The sequence below is a fragment of the Hylobates moloch genome, unplaced genomic scaffold, assembly GCF_009828535.3.
Source record: "Hylobates moloch isolate HMO894 unplaced genomic scaffold, HMol_V3 SCAFFOLD_8, whole genome shotgun sequence".
Taxonomy (NCBI): domain Eukaryota; kingdom Metazoa; phylum Chordata; class Mammalia; order Primates; family Hylobatidae; genus Hylobates; species Hylobates moloch.
In genome coordinates, this window is record NW_026652283.1 from 104,280,376 (window position 1) to 104,298,611 (window position 18,236).

General features: G+C 36.2%; 1 protein-coding gene across 2 annotated transcripts in view; it reads right to left on the minus strand.

The window, feature by feature from the left end:
* RARB (retinoic acid receptor beta) overlaps positions 1 to 18,236 on the minus strand; it is a 776,321-nt gene that overhangs the window by 530,413 nt on the left and 227,672 nt on the right. For both annotated transcript variants that reach the window (XM_058441891.1, XM_058441890.1), the window contains one exon: positions 11,233 to 11,284. The gene's annotated coding sequence lies outside the window, so the exon portion shown is untranslated. The remainder of the gene's footprint in view (positions 1 to 11,232; positions 11,285 to 18,236) is intronic.

An 18,236-nucleotide genomic window follows, 5' to 3' on the forward strand; every position in this document is an offset into this window, starting at 1 on the left:
AGGGAAAGATATAATACTTCTCCTTCTAGTGTGGTTGTGTTTCTGCAAAGTCTCAGATTAAATCCAAAGTATCATGGCATGTTTATATTTTTAATTTTACAGCCAAAGTAATTGTTTGTGATTATCAAAATCTACTAGCACCCTGTCTTCCCTGGTATGATTTGGGTTTTGGATCTAAATTTCCTGCTAATTGCTGACATTCATTCATTCCATAAATATTTATTGAGCACCTACTAATGGGCCAATTTCTCTTCTGAGCACTGCAGATGTAGCAGTGATGAGGTAAAATTCCTAACTTGCATGAAGCTTACTTTTAAATGGTGTTATTTTTAAGAATCCCATTAAATCCTTACATTTTAGTGTCTCCATTTTGCACTTGTTTCTCTTTGTGGCACTCAAGACTCAGAAGAAGCATGGTAGATCTAGTCTGGTAAATGTCAATGCTGCATCCCAGAGCAAGGCAAGAGCTTGCGTGGAATTCACTCTGGCTACGCTTTAAAGGCTAATACCCTGATACCTGGATCCTCCCTAAAATGTAACAACAAGGCAATAGAGACACCAGTACTAGTACACTGGGCATCTTAAAGTAATAGATGGCTATGGAGTTCATTTCACCATATTCTTCAGATGAAATGACTGAGGCCTGCAGGGACTACAATACCCGAACATACCTTGAGAATGTAAGCTCCATAAGAAACAGGCTTTACCTTGAACTTTCCACACAGGGTTCTCATGAGGGTTAAAGGAATGTAAAGCACTCAGGGATTGTGTCTGGCAAATATTCCTGTGCTATATAAATGGTTTGCTACTATTATTACTAATCACTACTGTATCCTCTGCATTTTGTATACTGTAAGTACTATAATTTTACCTATTTCTGTAAAGAATGGGTGGGGGGGTCTTATTTTGATTATTTCATATAACTCCAACAGCACCTAAGAGTCCTTGATACCAGTGATTTCTAGTTAAGTGCTTATTGAGCTGAATTAGAAAGGTGTGTTTAAGTTTGTTCAATTAAGACTTCAAATATCTCTAATAGTCACAGTTTTGGGTTAAATTACAAGTATGCACTCCCTCTTCCCTCCTGTCCTCCCAAAAGATAGGTTTAAGACCTACCCCTCTAAATATGACCTTATTTGGAAATAGGGTTGATGCAGATGTAATTAGTTCAGATGAGATAACACTGGATTAGGGTGGGCCTCTAATCTATTATGACTGATGTCTTATAATAAGAGCCATGCAAAGACAGAGACACAAAAGGAGAATGCCATGCGCTGGTGAAGGCAGAGAGTGGAGTAATAGAATTGCAAGCCAAGGAACCCAAAAGGTTCCTGCCAAGAAATCAGAAGTTAGGAAGAGCCAGGGAAGGATTCTCCACCACTGGTTTCAGAGAGAGCATGGCCTTGCCTGATACCTTGATTCCAGACTTCTAAGCCTCCAGAACTTTCAAGCAACAAATTTCTATATTTTAAGCCACCCAGCTTGTGGCACTTTGTCATGACAGCCCTAGGAAACTACACTCACAATTCAGCCTCACTGTGTGGTTCATATGAGTAATTGGGTCAGAGGGGCTCCCCTAATGGAGGCCACACCACATAATGTACTGTTCATTTTGTGTCTCAACGTTTGTATATGTGAATATTTGCTACTGAAGGGTCAAGACAGAGTCGACTGTCCCAGCAAAAAGACTGCTCATTCATCTAACTTTCCCTGCCTCCCCCTCTTCTTTCAGATGTTCTTGACATATGCCAGATAAAACGCTGTGACAGTGTATACACAAGGAGCCACAGTGCAGTTCCCTCTGAGATTTACAGCGCTCTTGTCTTTACATCCAGGTGGTAGACAGTGGGATGAGGAATTTTTGAGACAGGCTTGGGAAGCAAGATCACTCTGGGAAGTTTCCAGAGTTCTCTTGGTGACCTAAGAACTCTATTCAATAGGAAATCATTCCTTGCTTGGGTGGAACGATCCAGCATATAAATTTGGTACAATATATGCCAGTTAATTCAACAAAAATGTCAAACTGTCTCGGAAAGCCCTTAGAAAAGGTTTACTTTCTGTGTCACCAGGGAACTGAGTGATAGGAGGGAGAGCTCATGAAAATGGGATTTTCTTTAACTTCTGCCCAAAGTGAATAAATCAGTGGGATTTTTCAAGTTCCCTCAATATCAATGAGCTTATTTCATAAAGCAGGCAAGTATTTACAGACTCCAAAAAAAAAAAATCTTTCTCACAGTCCTGCTCTAGCCTAACTGCTTGCTTTCTTCTTTCTCTTCCCTTTCCTTCTTCCTTGCCCTTCTCTTTGCATAGCTATCGGAGAAAAGATTTGTCTGACAACTGCTCTTACCTCTTAGCTTTTAAAAACCATGATGAGTATGGGAGGTCTTGACTTCATGAGGTTTTTTTTTTTCTTTTCTTTTCTTTTCTTTTTTTTTTTTTTTAAGAGGAAGATTTAGTCTCCCTGCCCTGAACTGGGTTTAGGGTAATTGTGTATCTGCTTGAGGGCTGAATGCAATCTCTAGCCTTTTTCATAAAGTTTATGGCCCTATTGCCCCTTTAAAGGTCTCATGTGGCTGATTGATAGGCTCATTTCTGATACTAACCATAAAGAATTGGCCATCCTGAAGATAAGCCGCTCTTCCCCTGAGCATTACAGGAGGGAAAGGCGGGCCGCCATTATAGATGACGCCTCCATTATAGATGGTGCTTCTTGCCTCAAGCAGATTCATCCTTCAGCAGCCCAGACAGTGCTTTGTGCTGAGGGACTGCACCATAGGACATATAAGCCCAGTCAAGTCCTTTTAGTTAATGGGTACCAAAGGATTAAATCATCATCATGGACGAGTAGAAGAAAGCACTAGCTAACAACCCATTTCATAACTTCTGTTAATTTTCTCTTGGTGTCATTGACCAGAACAGTAGTTACCAGACTCACAGAATGTGTAATTTAAGCCTTTTTATTTAATTTAGCTATTCCTCAATGTTACCCCCTTTTGGTTTTCTTAGTTTCCTTCTGAATCTATTTCTTTCCTCCTCAAACTATCTTTCAGATATCTTGTCATGGGAAAAGTATGGTGATTAGTGATTCTTAGCTTCTGCAACTTGTGTGTTCTACAAACTGAGATAGGTCAAAATGGAACTTGAACTCTTAGAAAAGAGCAAGGGAAGGAGGAAGAGAGAAGCAGACGAAAGGGGAAAAGGGTTGTAGGTGGGGGAGGTACACTCAGAGTGGGAGAGGGGGACAGATTTTTTGAATGTTGAACTTTAATCCTTAAGATTTTTTTGAGACAGAGTCTCGCTATGTCGCCCAGGCTGAAGTGCAATGGTGCGATCTCGTCTCACTGCAACTTCCACCTCCTGGGTTCAAGTAGTTCTCATGTCTTGGCCCGAGTAGCTGGCATTACAGGTGTGTGCCACTGTGTGCAGCTACTTTTTGTATTTTTAGTAGAGACAGAGTTTTATCATGCCGGCCAGCCTGGTCTCGAACTCCTGCCCTCGAGTGATCCACCTGCCTCAGCTTCCCAAAGTGCTGGGATTATAGGCATGAGCCACCACACCCGACCAAAACTTAATTTCCTGGAAGAATGGGAGTTAATTTGTTTCTAGCCAAAAACTGTGACGTAAATGTGCAAAAGAACTGATATAACCTGACAGCCTATAAAGTGCAGGAAGCAAAAAGAAGGAAAGACCAGAAGACAATAGTGGTGAATGCATAGGAGGAGAAGCGGGTTTGCAAAGGAAGATTTATTCATTCAAATATTTAATGAACACTTTTTACAGGGTAAGTATGGTACTAGGACTAGGGATAACAGATAACACATAGTCAATACACAAAAGGAATCCATGTTTTAAGCAATGGAAACACCAGAACTGTACATCAAATAATTAATGAAACATTAAAATGTGATAAAAGGCATGTAGAAATGTTGCTAACACCTCTACATCCACTCCAGTCTGGTTTCTTTCCTGCATCACGTCATAAAACAGCTCTTGTCAATGTCTCAACCAATGGACCACTTCCTCCATCTTGAAGCATTGTTTTCTCATGTTTTCTGTGTATCATGTTCTCTAGTTTTCCAACTACTTCTCTGCTTCTTTTCAATCTCTTTTGCAAGCTCATTTATTTAAATGTGATTTCATTAAGTTCGGGTCCTGTGCTCGCTTTCGTTTTTCATGCTCTCTCAGGCAGTATCATTCAACCTCTGGTTTCAATTGCCTTTAATATGACAAGGACGCTCAAATCACCTCTCCAGGCAGGCCTCCCTCTCTACAACCATGTGCCACCCGTGATCAGCCATACCCTCTTCTGGAGCCCTTCTCAATAAGTGTATGTCAGTCTATATCTGCCAGTTAGGATCTATGCATTTCTCAGCTATGTGCTTTCAATGGTTAACATGGTATCCAGCATGCAGCAGTAGTTCACTGTTTACTTAACTGCTGACTGGAACGGAGGCAGGGATTTGGAGAGAAATGCACAGTACCACTCCACGTAAGGGGAAGCTGGGTCATTCTGCTTCAGCACTGTGAATACATGACAAGACTGGTGAGCCAAGATACAGGTGAATAGCTTTTCAGATGATAACTTATTACGTGAGGTTTACATAAGATGAGGACAAAGGAGTATAATATGGCAATTAACAAAGATAATTTTTATTTTATTTTTCTGGGTTTTTTTTTTGTATTTTTGGAATTCTCTACAATGTTTATATACTATTTTTGTAATTGGGGATTTTTTAAAAAATGTAAAGTTCTTTGGAAACCTGCCTTACGATAGGGTAAGAGAGACAAAGGTATGAATGTGTGTGTATGTGTGTGTGTGCATGTGTGTGTGTATGTGTGCGTGTGTACATATGCATACACAGATATACACACAGAATCAGGAGAGTAAAATGTCAACGGCGACTGACACAGGAGCAGGAGTTCTAGAAGTTGAAACTCCTGGATTTGCCCATATTGCCTTTATTCCTAAGTGACTTTTAGGGAGGAACAGGGCACAAATTATTTACTGAAATGGCCTGTTACTCCTGATTCTCAAGTATTAAAAACAGAAAAGTATATATAGATAATAAATTTGATAGTAACATATGCTCTCCTGAATTTTAACTCAGTCCACAATCTTTCCTGAGGAGTACCAGACATTGACATCCTAGTCAACCAATTCAAGTCATCAAAATAAACCACCTCTTATGAAAATGAAAACTGAATATTACATTGGAGAAATTGAAAGCATGTTTTATCAAAGGCAATTTGTTTATGATCTGACAGCCTTGAAAAATACAAGGAAATTATGTGTCTCTCACATTAAAATGAAAGGGCAGCAGCTTCTTTAGACATCACAGTAATAAGGGAATCTTGGGTTATTCAGAAAAAAAAACATCTGTTTATTCTACATGCTGAATATTCCATCTAACTTCCTCTTCTTTGCATTTGCTGAAAAAAAAATGCACATTTCTGCACTAGTTAATGACTCATAGAAGAAAACAATACCACTTTCTTTAAAAAAAAAAATCTTCATTTTTGGTAAAAGAGAGTCATCTACAGAACAACCACAAAAGTCATCAAAGTGTTAAAATCACAAGATACACCAGGTAACAGTGGCTTCCTTCTCCATCAGAATCAGAGCCAATGGCCACCATTGCCTTCCTTCTATGCGTGAGCCCTTTGACGTCATTCTTCATGTGTGTGACCCACATAAGCTGGGTTAGTGTAGAGGATTTGCATTCCAGATTCTCAGATAAGGTAAGAAGTGTCATCCAACTACACATTTATTTGAAGAACTTTTAGTCTCCGCTCACTGTGATAAGAAAAATAGTCAGGAATTCTGTTCATACTTTGGGTAGAACAATCGTATCTGTATCTTGGTCAGTGTTTTTAGATGATCACATATATAGCAACAGAATACTTTACTAGAATATGTGGCACATCTAGTGAAAATAACCTTACAGTGCTTCAATCAGTATAACACTATTAGAACTATAGTCAGTGCTGCTTGTATACTTCAAAGATTCATTTATTCTACTAAAAAAGTTTGAAATTATCCTCTATCAAAACATATCCAGATTTTTAAATGCAATGTCTAGAGGAAAAGCATAGTTATTAACCTGATAACTAGTTTTTTAACACTAGTATTTCAGAGAGCTTGAGTTTCACTAAAGTGATATAGTGATATTTCTTCCTACTTGATATAGGAGGAAATGACACACAAAACAGGAGAATCTCAGGTTGTTTGCAAGGAGTTTTAATAACTAAAATAATAAATTTTTTTAAAAAATCTCACAGTAATGTAGAAGTGACTCTAGAAACTGAAAAAAAAAAAATGAAGTTCTAGAGTAGTATTTAAAATGAAGCATACTTAACCAATCTAAAAATCCCAAGGTGTACCAGGTAATAGTGACTTCCATCTCCATCAGGATCAGAGCCAATGGCCACCATTGCCTTACTCCTATGCATGAACTCTTTGACATCATTCTCCATGTGTGTGGCCCACATAAGCTGGGTTAGTGTAGGGCATTTGCATCACAGATTCTTTGCTTTCTTCCTATTCAACTGAATGAATCTCATGGATTATGACGTTTGATCACTACCTTGGTATCTAACAGCATCAATGAGTAAAACACTTCTGAGGCCTGGGAAAGCCGACCCATATGGGATTAGTCTGGAATTCAAATTGTGGGGCTCTGAGTCTAGTGGAATAGAGAGACACAGAACTCTGTCATTTTCTAGCTACATGGTCTCAGAACCTTAGTTTCCTAAAAATATAATTTGGAAAAACCGCACTTCCTTCTAGTGTTGTTTTATTAGCTCCCTTCCTATTTTCCCTACCTACATTTCACAATAGCACTGCGTGAAGTTGACCCCTTTCGTGGATGTTTTTTGCCACCCTCTTGGAATAATTAGCTACATGTGCCATAAATGTCTCGGTAATACTATAAGAAAGTTTCAGTGAGCACTAAGCAGGAGTTCTTTTTTGGATAACTTACAACTGTATGTGAAAAAGACATTTAAAAATGCTATTTTTGATTGCTGATGTCATGGACATTGGCAAGAATATTGAAGCTGTATATCAAAAACATATTTTGGGGATAAATCAGCATAAGAATAAAATAGAGCTCCCATAAAATTGAGAGATCTCTTTTGTATCAAAGTATATTTATGAGATAATATTTCAACTGAAATGGAGAAAAAATGGAAATCTATTGCCATTATATTACTATTTTGTTGAGATGGCAATCTTATAATGAAATCTATAACTACAGTTCTCATATCCTAAAGTGGATGCCTGCTTGCTTTAATCTTGGTTATCATTATATCACTAGAGCAATCATCAAAATTAGCTTTGGCATTTTTACAATAAGGCAAGCTAGGTTCTATCCACCCACTACCCCCCATCTTCCTTAACTTTTGTAATCCTTTCTCTGTCTCTATGGCTGCCCCAAGAATAAAAGTTCAAAAATATTCAACTGCAATCAGAAATGAGGAGATCATTCGAATCTGGCATTTGGTAATTAGAGTCTTCCCTGAGCCTTGCTAAGTCACAAAGTAGTGCTTAATTCTATTTGACTCTCCTAAACCACAACTTCTGAGACTCTTAGTGATACAGAGTAAGAGGAGCTACTAGTGCTTTTTATCTTGAAGCTGAGTCTGAAAATATAACCCATGGTAACCCTGTGCAAGATCCTAACATCCCAAAGTCTGTTTCCTCATCTTAAAAAAAAAAAAAAAGTCTCAAACTACAAGGTCTATGGACCCTTTTGAACCTAAAGATTTTATGACTGTGGTAGTCTTTACGTTGTTCCTTAAACTTTAGTCAAATTCCACCGGCATATATTTTGCCTTGTTGGAAGCATTTTTCACTCATATTTATTTCATATTTTTATTTAGGTCTGTACATTTTTGTTTTTTACCTTATGTGCATTTAAAAATCGACAAATTATGACACTTCCATAAATACTAAATTGGCTTCACTTACTTTAAATAGAAGGTAGCCCATAAAAATAAATAGGATGGAAAGCAAACAATGTAATTGAGTCCAAGTTAGATGGCATGGCTTAAGGAAAGCTCTGAGTCTCAAATCTGATCTCTCTCGGTTACAAAGAGATACACAAGACATAACACCTTCAAATCACCTTTCTTATCAAGAGAATCAGAAGTTTTAGAGCAAAATTGAGAGGAGAATAAAATAATTTCCTCAAAATACAATTTGTGTGATTTAAATCACTGCAGATACCACCATTGGTATAGGTTCTATTGTATTTGCTGGGAAAAACTTCTGTGGCTATTGAAAAGGGGGTGTTACATCTTTGGACTCAACTCCAGACAACTGAAGCACTGATACCCTTTATTATTCCTTGTCTCTAAGAAGCATCTCGGAAGTTGTCCTAAGTTACACAGTTCTCGTCTGAAAAGCCAAAGGGGAGTTTCACAAACTCTATAAGTTGTATGACTCAAGTTTTATCATTCCTAGTTTTGAACATGTGCATTTAAAAAAACTTTGAGACATGATTCACATACTCTAAAATTCACCTATTTAAAATGTACAATTGAATTTTCCCATGTATTCACAGAATTTTGCAACTATCACAGTGTTCTAATTTGACAACATTTTTATTTTTCCCAAAAAGAAATCCTATACCTAATTAGCAGTAACTCCCCATCTCACCTCTACTGGCCCCAAACATAGACAACCAATAAGCCACTTTCTGTCTCTAAACATTTGTATATTCTGGACATTTCTTGTATATGTAGAATCACACAATATGTGTTTTTTTTGCACTGGCTTCTTTCACTCAGCATAGTGTTCTCAAGGTTTATCCAGGTTACAGCAAGTATCAATACTTATATTTCATTTTATTCACATATCATGATTTAAGCAGGCTTTTATTTTCTGTTATAATGCACAGTGAACCTTTTGAACATGTATCATGTGAACTTAAGTAATCTTGTAGAATATTTTCTGAGAAGTGAGGCAGCTGGGTTATAGAATGTCTATAATTAAAATTTTAATAGATACTGGCCAATTTCACACTAGAAAAAGTTATTTCATGCTACATTCCCATCTACAAGGAATAAGAGTAGAGATTTCCTATGGCTTTGCCATTGCTGGATATTATTGAGGCTACATTTTGTCAATAAAAGGCAAAACACAAAATACAGCTTTTATATGTATTTAAATATTAGTATGCTTGAACACTTTTTTCATTTTCTTTACTGACCATCGCTATATCTTCTGAGAATATCCAGTTCATATAATCTATTTTCCCACCGATTTATATTATTTTAATGGATTTATTGATATAAACACATTCCATTTTCATTTACAAAAATATTTTAGCTTCATTTATCTTTTGCCATAAAAATATTTTATACTTCTATATTCTTGTTTCCTATCATTGATTCTTGATCCTACTATTATTTTCTTAAGTTGAAAACCACTTTTATTCTATATTAAATTCCAATATTTAGATTTTTTCCAGATGTGCTGTTCTACTGATTTCATTCTTTACTCTTATGCCAGTGCCAAAATGTTTTAATTATTTAAACTTTATTAGAGTATATGCTGTGTTATTAAGTTGGGTAAGTTCTTTTTTCAAAAATTCATATACTTATTCTAACAAATCAACATTAACTTGAATCACTTTTTTCCTCTAAATTTTAAACCATAGTCATTAATACTTAACTAGTATAAAACACCTTTCTCTCCAAAATATAAAATTTAGTGGATCAATATATTGGAATTAAACTGCAACAATAAATTAGAATTATTCCAGCTTACATTTAAGTTTAGATAAAAGCAGCTAGGTCTGAATAAAAAGCAACAGCAAAATAAAATACCAAGAAAGCTGTCTGTGTTCAAATGTTAAAGTACTCAACTGAATGTATAACTACACCAAGCAGAGAAGAAAACAAAGTTACAAAGTCATAAAAAGTACATTAAGTTCAAAATCAATTAGAAAAAAGCAATCAAGTTACTTGGAACTGCTATAGAAATTCTGTTGTAAAATACCAATTGAACTTACCCAATAGATACACTGGAAGATTAAATAAAAATATGATTATAATAAAAGAAATTTATAGTGAAGCAGCATCACATCAATTCCTTATTTTTTCCCAGTACACTTTGATATGTTTACCTTTGCTATTATTTGTATGTACATATTTATCTTCCCCCAAAATAAGAATGAAGGAAATGATGAATAAATGAAATTTCATTTTCACTGTAATTAGATTTTCCCTCTAAAAAGTCTTCTTTTTAAATCACTATGAATTAAACTATAATGTTTCCTTCACTGCAAAAGTTCCAGGCCAAGTATGTTAATCCTTTCTCAGGAAAACTCAGGACCATTCTGGTAATAGTTATGTCTACACAACCTTTGCCAACAGTTAGAAACATGACTTTTAAGGGGATCCATATGATGTACGTCTTTGACTTGTTGAGATAAGGTAAATTTGGCCACTTCTTCCTTACACGAATGCTTCATCTATGTGAACACATAAATTCTGCTTTTACCCCATCCCAAAAGAAAGAGACTTTTCTTACCTACTAACAGCTACATTACATAAATAATTTCATTTAATCTTCAAGATAACCCTGCAATCTGGGTATCAGTACTCACACTCTACTCATGAAGCCAGCTAGTCTACCTACCTTAACCAAGGTCATGGCTAACACTGGAAACTCAAATCCAGTTCCTGCCATCTACACCCATGACAAACATATTTCCCCTTCAGCTTCATCGTTTTCTATATCAATTTAATTTTTTTCCCTCTGTATTTCAAGAATTAGCAAACTACAAACTGCAGGACAAATGTTGCCTGTTTTTATAAATCTCATTTTACTGGAATGTAGTCACACCATTTGTTTACATATTGACCTGAGCTGCTTTTGCAACACAACAGCAGGGTTGAGTATCTGTGACAGAAGCTGTAGGGTCCATAAAGCCTAAGTATTCACTATCTGGCCCCTTATAGTTTGCAGCCCTCTGCTCTATACCATCCACGCGTTAGCAGAGAGAAAATAAGACATTCTATCTCTACAAAATACACATAAAAGAACAATCTGTAGGACCATTTTTATATATAGTAAAACTATAAATATTGGTTTTTATGTGTATATAATACTTTCAAAATTCATATGCCAAACTACGGTTATATTTGAAGTGCTAGATTATGGAGAACTTCCATGTTTTTCAAAATATTTGTTCAAATGTATTTACTTTTTCTTTCATTACTTACCAGGTATGGATCGTAGGGCAAGTTACTTCATCTCTGCAGTACTCTGTTTTATCTGTAAAATAAGTGGCTGGATTAGACAGTCTTCCAAATCCTGTTCAATTTTAACATTCTATCACTGTATTTAACACCGCTACTCAATTTTCTTATATAATTTAATTTTGATAACTATTTTAATAGGGAAAGATATTTGCCAGGGATCTCACAACTTAAGATTTTCTATTTACCATTTCTAGTGGAATGTCATTTTCACCGACAATTCACTTCTTTCAGATTCTGTCCATGTAAACTCTTTCAAGAGAAAAGTCACAGGAATTCTAAAATGCTACCGTATTTACCAACCTAAGACTATATTTCTCATCAGAGATTACAGCAAACTCTGATTTGGGGGGACAAAGAATTCTCGGCCCTGATTTTGCTTGCTTTTTTTTAAAATAGGAGCTTTTGTTGCTGTTCCCCTTCTGTTACTTGTATTCTCTTGTAATTTGTTCATTTGCTTTTGTAAACAGCATCACCTTAAACTTTGTCTCCACAATGCTCATATCCTAGAAGCTCCAATTTCCTCTAAATTTGATTTTGTTTCTAGTTTTATTTTTAAAGCAGCATTACAAATCTTAAAGCATCATTCAATATGTATTCTAATTTCACATGAAATACAAAGTACAGAACATGGTTTTTTAGTCATTTTATGACTACTAAAATGACAAAAGTTAAAAATCAAAACAAGTACCTAGTGAAAGTGAGGTATGGTGAGAGTGGACATATTTCCAGCTAGTGGAAGTCTATATCAGTATGGTTTTTTTCAGGGTATATTTTTCATCATACATCTAAAGCCTCAGGAGTTTAACCAAGCAATTTTACTTTTAGGAGCATGCCCTGAGGAAATAATTAAAAGCAAGGAAATAGATAGGCATCCAAGTATTTATAAAAATGAAAAACTGGAAACAAATGTACATAAATAGTGGCTTAGGTTAACTCAACTGAGATGCAACAATGTAATTAACCACTATGCAGCCACTCAAATTATATTATAAAAAATGTAAACTATCATAGGAAAATTCTCACTCCAAAATGTGGAAAATGGTTGTAAAATAATGTGTATAGTTAGATTTCTTTTACTAATGCACATGTATAAATATTTATGCATGTGTTAGAAAGTGACTGGGATACTGGCCAAGACATTAATACTGGTTATTTCTTGGTGGTAGAATTATGGGTAAAAATTTTTTTGGAATTTTTTGTAACTTTCAAGTTTTCTACACTGATTGCATGTTTTATTACCATAAGAATTATTTAGGAGCTATAAATTACAAATACAACAATTTTCAAATGCCTAGATTATATTCACTCATAGGGACCTATCAAATCTATATAGAACCGATCACATTTTAATAATTCAAAAATCATGTCATTTTAATGGAATCCAATAACAATTTTTTGATCAATTGTACAACCAATTGGTTTTTGTTTTTATAGGAGAAAATTAAATTAGTAATAATGAACAATAAAGAAAATAATACAATAAGATCATCTACCCCACTCATGCCCCTCTTATTCTGTGTCTTAGGACACTGCGTTTTTTAATTTCAAAGATTTTATTTTAGTAAGTTGTAATAACTATACTTATTTGCTTTTTACTTGGTTTTGGAGATGTCCATCAAAGCTTCGTGAGGGCACGGATTATATCTTACTGGTTGATTTAGTACAGATTTCGCATTTGTTCAATGGCCAGAGATAAAAGAACAGAACTGTGTAAGCTTTATACAATCTTAAAACCAAAAGTCATTAGATTGGTCAGTTCCTTTAACCTATAAAGACCCTTTTGTGGCAAAATGTTCCCTGAATTTCACCACTTGGAGTTTATACAACCCAACCATACAAAAGCAAAGCATACTATGTCAACATCCAAGATATTTATGAAAATCAAGACCATTAATCTTTATGATTGAGGGAAAGTTAACCTTCTTTACCTATACTGCCATTATTTAATTTTATGCCTTTAAAAGATTACATCTGATAAATCAGCCATAATCACAACTTTGAACTCCAAACATAATTAACCAAATGGCAACTCAGTGCCATTTAGGTGAAAGTTAATGGACAGGAAGTTTATGCTCTAAAGTCAATTTTTATAACCTAAGCAAAGTGGATGTGCAGTACATAATTCAATATTGGTTTGGGCAGCATCAAGAGGGGAATAGTTTAATTCAGAAAAAAGAATCAAATATAATGATAATTGTTTAGAAGTATATCTTTGTATCACAATTCTATATACATCATTTTTATTTAAGTAATAATTCAATTTCTGTAAGAGCTCTTTTAGAAGACTTTATCAGTCAAGTTCTGAATACACTTTTGAGGGTAAAAAATTCAATTTATTTTAAAATGATAGTTTAGCTTTCTCAATCATTTGGAATAGTCTTCTTCTAGTAAGTCTGAATGAATAGGGACTCATCATATTCTTAAAATAAAAAAGCAAGCATGAGTATAAATCAAAAGCCAAGAAACTGAAACAAAAGAAGTCCTTTTCATTTTTCCTTTGAAGCTTTTCTCATCCCATAGGGTCCACAAATGAGTAAGCCTTTCCTATGCCAAGTCTTTCAAAGCAAAAATTGGAAGTGGAAAGTTACTCAATTAGCTGGCAAATTCAGCCAGTGTGGCAAGCCAATCTAGATTAATTGAAGCTTTATTTTTGTATCTATTTTTGCTTATGATTTTCCTAAGAGATTAGGAATTTAAAATTTAGTCCCAAGGACAAGTATTTTGTTTCGAATTTTAAGTGTGGAAAAATGGCCAGAATACTGAAACCCAACTCTCATTCTCAAATATAATTTGAAAAATTATGGAGATAATCACAAGTCCCTTAATGATGGAACATCTTACATTAAAGTCATGATGGGAACACAAGAATGCTTATTGCAAAAGAATCCTAAGATTCTATTCCTGACTGGCTTATGACTGCCAACACGGGCTGGTTTGTGAGTTCAATGCAATAAGCATGGAAGATTCAGCAGAAATACTTATACTCTTTAAATAAAACAGTGGGACCATTTAGGCTCAGCCCATAAGCTTCAAGACTGAAAGCTAAGACTTTCAGTAATCTACCCGATTATGGATGATGAATCATGGCAGAAGTCCCAAGGTACATGGGAAACATACTGGGGAGTGCCACTACGAAATACAACTTCTGAACATCTGACAATGAAGGCTCATACACTAACCATATGGTTTACTTCAAGGCTTAGTCATTAGTGCTACAGTCAATCGATTTACACAGACTTTAGCGGGTCACTCGTCATTAAGGAATTTTTTCTCTAATGATGCTAAGGAGGGGCAAAGGAAGAATTGTATCAAGATAGTAGTTGGTCTTTAAGAGACAACATTATATTTTGCTGAATAATTAAAAGAATTCTATCCTCTCAAAATGCTGGCAAAACTCTCAGCCAAAATAAGGGTTGAATTATCATATATACAAGTATGTATATCGTATGATACACTGAGATACATACAAGTATATAAATTGGGTATCTATTGGGTATATACTTAAGAATTCATTATAATGAAACTGCTACTAAGAGGATCTATTGCTCTGGGACAGAGTCCCAACTTTTAAACATGTGGCAAGAATCTAGTAGATTTAAGCACTCTTCTCCTTTTATATTTGCTTTCTCTATTCTAGAAAGTTTTCTGTAATTGTCCAAACAATATTTATGCACATATTAAGGTCATTTATTTTAGACAGTCAATGTTGCAAACTGATAGGCTACTGGGCAAATTATGTTCACAAAATATACTTTTGAGCCAGTATTCTTCAAGATCGAATTTTATTGCTTTTAGATGGGAATCTCTGTGGCTTTCCAGAAGCTTTTCCCTCCCCTGCTGTGCTATACCCAGCCATTTGGAAGCTTTCTCTCACTGAAGTTATCTGCTTGGCCTCTGAAGGCAGCTGAGATGGCTACCCTGCTCCTGATTTGTTTTCCTAATTTAGGCTGCCTAGTTTGTGTTGATTCTCTTTGACCAGCCTGTTACCAGCAGGAAATAGATCTCTTGACCCCCTGAAACCTCTCCCTGCACATTGGGCTTTGAAACAAGATGACACTAAGAGTTGGGCATGTTTCCCGGCAGGGTAATAGGGAGTTCTTTACTGTTGTGACAGATTGGTTAGATTAAACTCTGTTCCCACAGCATTTAACGATAATCATGGAGTAGCTAACATGACTGGTGTGGCAGATGCTGTCAGAGAACTGCCCACATGTCCCCAGATCCCTTTACCATCTTAGAACATGCCAGCTCCCCCATGTACTTTCACTCCCAACAGCCAGCACCTGGGACTCCTTTTGGAGGCTTGCTGCATAGAGGAGGTTTAAATACACCAGCTTCCTGGTTCCTGGTTGTGATGATTCCAGGGTATGCCCTACCCTCATTCCAGAGCCACTGAGCAGGATCAAACCAAAGTTACTCTCTATGTAACTTTGCTCGCTACTGTCCCTTTATTGGCCTCCTCTTTCTAGTCCCACTCCTCCCCAGTTCTTCCTAATAAGTTTTCCTCCAATCTTCATCACAAGATCTATTTTCTGGAGAAAGCTACTTAAGACAGCTAGTTTCCCAAATTTGTAAAGAGTAAGGATAATGGATAGCCAACTCTTCCACAGACCCTGTAGTTTCCATAAAACAAAGTATTATAACTCAAGCTGGAACTTGTGCAAATTATATGTACCATCTCTGTATATACATTGTACTTTCAATTCTTAAGGGCCTTCAGTGCATAAATCAGTTACACAATGATGCTTGTTGTTGACAGCAGAATTATTCATCAAATACATTCATGGTACTTCGCAGATACTCCATGACAAGCCAAATTTGCAATAATATTCAAAAATATCTGCCACTATCAACGAACTATGGGATACCTCACAAGGTCAACTTCATCTTCTTTTTTAATTTACCAAATGACAGGATTAATCTACAAATCCAAATCCCTAACCATGACACGGTTGTGTATTTTAAATTTTGAACAATATTTCTGAAACTTTGGCTTTTAATTTGTTACTCCTGAGAATTGCTTTTGAGCAAAAGCAGAATGAATAAATGCTAATGATGTATAAGTCCCTGGTTTCAGAGATTGGTGTCACAATTTTCTAATACATCAAGTATTTAAAGACTGATGAGACAGTACATTATATCTACATGGTAATTTAGTTCAGAATTCACAATTATTTTATTTTCAGTATTAATTGCTTTTGTCTCTCAATAAATGACTCTGTAGGAAGTGGAATTCAATTTCATTCATTTTCAATAATCGAGATTGCTTTGAACTAGCTCAATAACTCTTCAGCTCCTCTTGGCCTTCAATATATTGCTAGTGGTAGCACATAAATAATCTGGGTTTTCTTTTCAGATTCCAAAGCAGGGTTGTCTGGCCTTTGGCAAAACAGCTAGGTAGACACACTTTGTGTTCCATGTTTCCAGCTCTTTTGCTATGCTCTACTCAGCATCCACAGTTTCCCTGCATCTCAGGTTTCTCCTGCTCCCCCTTTCCCCTCAGGGGCAAGTGCTAGGAAATATTTATATACACACAGCTGAGAGTCAGCCTTTCTGACTTCACTCATCCTGTGCCTTCTGTCTGAAGTAGCTTTCTGCCTTCAAATCCAGATATAAAAAGTGAGATCATGGTTCACACCAACCACCACCATCTCCACAGCGCTCCTGCGGACCTCCTCAGGTAGAAGAGGGCATTCAGCAGCCTCAGGACTTCTCTGTTTCTCTCTCATGCTTCTTCATCTCCCTACACTGATTTAGAGGCATTCACGTGGCTCCCCCAACTAGTACACAATCAATTTCTTAAGGGTATGAATCACAAGCCATCCATCTATTTATTTCACGTAGTGCTTAGCCAAGTTCCCTGTCAAAAAACATCTCAATGAATAAACCAATGGATGAATTAATGTATCCACATTTGGTTTAAAAGAGGCTTGTCTGAGTCTACATTTTAGACACATAAAACTACTTCTTTCAACACAAGTCTCACTAACTCACCTCAGAGCCTTTGTTTATTCATAGGTTTTAGCTTTGATCAAGCCGTACTGGAACTGTGTCCACATGGACTCCCCGCCCAACCCCCATGAAACTAAGAACTCCTCAAGAGCAAGGACAATGACCTGCACCAGGCCCAGAGTAGGAGCACAAGCCATAGCTGCAGGATGAATGGGATTACAATGCCCTGTGATTTCATATGTTCCTTTCCAAAGATACATTTCAAAAGATGAGTACAGGCAGGGCACTTCATGGACCACTGCATTTGAGGTCACATTCTTAGATCAGTAATGAAGAGAGATGGTAGCCTTCCTCATAAACCCTAACCTTGCTCCAGTTCCATAACTGATTTGGGTACTCTACAGAAACTCTACAGAAATTTTTTCACCTCACATTCAAAGCAAAGTGATTTCCAAAAGCACTAACCCATCAGAACTCCATCAACATTTATGGAACACATGGGCTATATTTATTGGCCTGAGTGTTCTTTGTATTTGTTTGCAAGTCACTTTCAAAAGTGTTGTAACTGTTTTCCTCCACAGCTTACAGATGCCTAGAGGAAAGGACATCTGACTTTTTTAAACCAAAGTTCCGGCAGGAATGGCAATGCAAACTTTGCATTTGTGTCTTAGAAACTGCTGCCAAGGATTCAATTCAATTCAACTCAATAAACATCTACTATGGAACTGCTAGGCAAAGGAAACTGCTTTTGGATTAAGGATGTGTCAGATATAAATGGAACCCAATTCTTACCCCAAGGAAAGCTTGCAGTCTTGTGAGAGAAAAAGACAGGTAGGTGACCATGTGTGATACAAGGCAGAGGCTGGAAGTTGCAGCAGATTTTCTTAAGAATAAGTTGTTTAATGTGATTGTATGAAGGGATAAAGTTAATTATCACCATCAAACCTTGTCATAAGCCACACTCCCTTGTAGTCCAGGGGTGCTGCTATTCACTAGGTTAATTACGTGGCTTC